The sequence below is a fragment of the Vicia villosa genome, unplaced genomic scaffold (genome assembly GCF_029867415.1).
Source record: "Vicia villosa cultivar HV-30 ecotype Madison, WI unplaced genomic scaffold, Vvil1.0 ctg.000577F_1_1, whole genome shotgun sequence".
In the NCBI taxonomy this organism is placed as follows: Eukaryota; Viridiplantae; Streptophyta; class Magnoliopsida; order Fabales; family Fabaceae; genus Vicia; species Vicia villosa.
The window spans coordinates 360,595-364,427 of NW_026705263.1; the positions used below are offsets into that span (position 1 = coordinate 360,595).

Genomic DNA, 3,833 nt, shown 5'->3' on the forward strand with positions numbered 1-3,833 from the left:
ACCGCCATAGAAAATAATAGCAATTAAATTCTAAGCGAATTTTAAAATAAAATCTAACAAAATTGAATTGTTTTTTTATGACATTTTAATCTAAGAATTAAAATAAAACTATGTAACATAACATCTAAATTCTAACAAGGAGAACATATTTTTTTTATCATGTAGAACAAATATAGTAAGCAAAAATCTAATTCTAACTAGAAAAGAATACATGTTTTTATTCATTTTTTATCATGCAAAAGGAAACTAACAAAGAATATTTTTTTTCAAGGCATTTCTATCATCTAAAAATCTAACAAAATAATTGTTTTCATGACATTATTATCTAGAAAAAAAATAAATAAGAAGAAACTATGTGAAAAGAAATTAATTCTAACATGAAATAATGGAGTAGGGGGTTTAAAACTGATAATGGAGGTGCAGTCAACAAGGGCGTGTGGCCCAGCCAGAGGTGGCTCAAAGAATGTTTTTGTTCAGTTTAGCACACAAAAACCGTGTGCATTGGGCTAGGGGTGCATATACCGATTCGTGAAGGAAGCCCATGGTCTTATGATTCAATCAGATTTCATGTTAATCAAATATTAATCCACTTTTCCTTCATCAATTAGGCTTAATGATTCAACTAAACACATTAAATCAGATTAAAATCCATATTAACAAGTTAAGCCAAATTTAAAGGGATTAGGTTTACTAACGTGAAACTCAACTCTTCCCCTTTCTCAAACGCAAACGGTGCGGCGGCTAGTCCTCCATCGACGACGAGGCCGCGCGGCTTTCCGGCCACCTCAACCTTTGCTTCCATTCTTCTTCATCTTTGGTTCCAATTCCAACTTCTAATCACGGATTGACCTTCGCTGCTCGCCTTCTCACACTTCCCCGTTCATGATTCAACACTTCGAGTCTCTTCTTCTTCTCATTTCGTCTTCTTCTGTTCTTAGATTCGTTGTGTTTGTGTGATGTTGTGAGGTTGTTGTTGTTGCAGCGATGTGATGCAAGATGAGAATGAACGTAATGCGATTTGGTTATCATGAAGACTAAGCTTGGAGTCGCGGTTCCGCCGCAGTGATGAAGATTTGCGGTAAGCTTGCTATGGTGATTGAAAGTGTCGATGCTGAACCTTTCTGAGGATTACAGGGAAGTTACGGTTATATGATGTATTGTGAAATTGAAGATTGTTCTCTAACTGTGATTTTGTTTTTCTGTTTTCTGTTATGCTGTTTTTATGAATTTTTAGGTTATCCTCGATGAAGATAGAGGAAGATTGAAGATGATGAAGTCAAGAATGATGAACGTTGATGAAGCTTTTTGCAGATTGATGATGAAGAAGGTTGCAGATACGCTTCGCGGTGAAGAGAAGCTTCGATCTGTGTTGATGATCTGATGTGATTTTGTCGAAGCGTAATGAAGGTGATGCTGTTGTGGCTCGGTGTTGTTACGAGGTTGCGATTTCAGAGAAGGTGAAGATGATGAGAGGTTGAACAATCTTCTGTGGTGAATCGGTGGTGAGATTGAAGAAGAGTGGATGAAGGTTTAATCAAGAGTTTAAGAATTCTGTTACCGATTTCATCTTCCTCTCCTTTCTGTTCTGAGAATTGTTGTTATGTATTTCTTTTTGCTGAAAATTCTGTTACAGGTTTTGTTGAGAGAAAAAGATGAAGAGTGATTGGAAGAGGTTTTTCTTGAAGGTTCCTTGAAGAAGAAGAGTGATGAAGGTGGTTATCGAGATTCAATCCAGATAGAAGGTTGAGATTCCAAAGTTTGTTACATTCTATTAGAAGTTTGTTACAGGTTTTTCTCTTCTCTTTTGTGTTATCAATCTCTCCTCCTCAATTTCTAATGTTAACCTGTTATATCCACCGATGCCACCCTGAACCGATTCATTTTATTTTGGTTGCAGGCTGCTTTTGGTTTGAACTTGCAGGGTCGGCTTTACTCAAGAGTGCTGTAGAATTCAAGGTTGCAACTGGTTTGTAAACCAATATGGGATGGGCTTTCAATTTCTCACGGTTTCTGTCAAGCCGCAGAGATCAATTTCTCACGCTTTTAATTTCTTTGAATTGCTTCTGGTTTTATTTTGCACTATGTAGCGTGAATTTGGTTGTTGATTTTCCTTATAATTGAAGAGAGTCCTTTACCTTTTGCAACGTGGGCTACTGGTGCCAAATTTGTAATGGTGACAATCTGAATGTATTTAAATGGACTTTCCCTTTCAAGTATTTTTTTTTGTAACTTCCATACTTTTTCTATTTTGTGAATGAACCTTGCATATACATATTACAATGAGTCTTGAAGGAATTTTGTGATGAATCTGGATAGAAATTTAAATGGGCTTTGCTTTTATAGTCGAGACTCCAAGCAATTCAATACCACCTTAATCCGACTAAACTAAGAACTCATGGCCATCAGTGATTTCTAGTGAATTCAAATTTTCAATCTAATGAAAACTTGTCTTCGACTCTCAAACCACAAACGATTTTCATTTCAAGAATGAACTCGAAAATTTGCGCTCTTGATAATTAACTGATCTGGCTTAAAACAAGAAAGACCAGGCAACCCCATTGCTGAGGGAAAAAACTTCAATTGGTCTGGGCACCAAGAGAAGGTTGTCATCTTCGGTTGATCTGGATATCACAGCGAAACAGACGACTTTGGCTGATCTGAATATCGGAAATAAGAATGTCTTCAACCGATCTGGGGACATCAGGACCGAGCAGACATGTCTTCTTCTGACAAAAATAAATCGTCAGGTGGGTGGATATCCTCAACTGATCGGAACCATCAGGAATGTGTCCTTCTACTGATTTGGGGGCATCAAGAAGGAAATGGACATCCTCAACCGATCTGGGGGCATCGGGAATCTTAAAGAATGCTTTCAACTGATCTGGGGACATCAGGACTGAGCAAGCAAGTCTTCTTCCGATGAAAATAAATCGTCAGGTGGGTGGAAGTCCTCAACTGATCGGAAACATCAGGATTGTGCCTTCTACTCAACGCATCAACAACCACGTTTGCCTTACCAGGATGGTAATTCAAACCAAAGTCATAATCTTTAAGGAATTCTAGCCACCTTCTCTGCCTCATATTAAGCCCCTTCTGATCAAAGAGATACTTCAGACTCTTATGATCACTAAACACTTCGAATCTTGAACCATACAAATAATGTCGCCACAACTTCAAAACAAAAACCACAGCTGCCCACTATAAATCATGAGTCGGATAATTCCTTTCATGCTCTTTGAGTTGTCTCGACGCATCATATGCGTATCACAGCACCATACGCGTATCACTACCCTCTCATACGCGTACCATACGCGTATAGGCAGAAGGGTGTGTTTTGGACGGGACAGGGCAGTGTACCATACGCGTACGGTCCCTGGGAACTCCCTCATACGCGTACCATACGCGTATCATACGCAAAACGCCAAAAGTTTCACCAAAAACCTGCAACTCGTACCAGTTCGTCTTCTATTTGTTTTCCACCATTACAGCCTGTGATTTAGGATCTAAAACAGAATTTATGCACACTTTAACATATAGGGTTCATCTATCTTCAACAATCTATCATCCTATATCAATTTTACTCATTAAAACCTAACTTCTACTCAATTAGTAAGGGATTTATATTCACAGATTCAGTTTCATGGATGAACACAACAACACATCAAACAAACACCATATTCATACCATAACATCAATTCACACACAATTATGCACAGAATTCAGTATGGATAATCATCAATTATATGATCTATTCAAAAATCATTCTAAACACCAATCTAACATACAATCCAATTGACCTAAATAATACCCCAATCAACATTATCATCTAAAAT

The 3,833-nt window shown here is 37.7% G+C and overlaps 1 long non-coding RNA gene across 1 annotated transcript; it reads left to right on the top strand.

Annotated features, from left to right (window-relative positions):
- The first annotated feature begins 615 nt into the window (after positions 1 to 615).
- On the top strand, positions 616 to 2,649 carry LOC131629533 (uncharacterized). The gene is made up of 3 exons (XR_009292050.1): positions 616 to 1,528; positions 1,634 to 1,788; positions 1,898 to 2,649. It is a non-coding gene; the product is annotated as an uncharacterized LOC131629533 (long non-coding RNA).
- Positions 2,650 to 3,833: the final 1,184 nt, after the last annotated feature.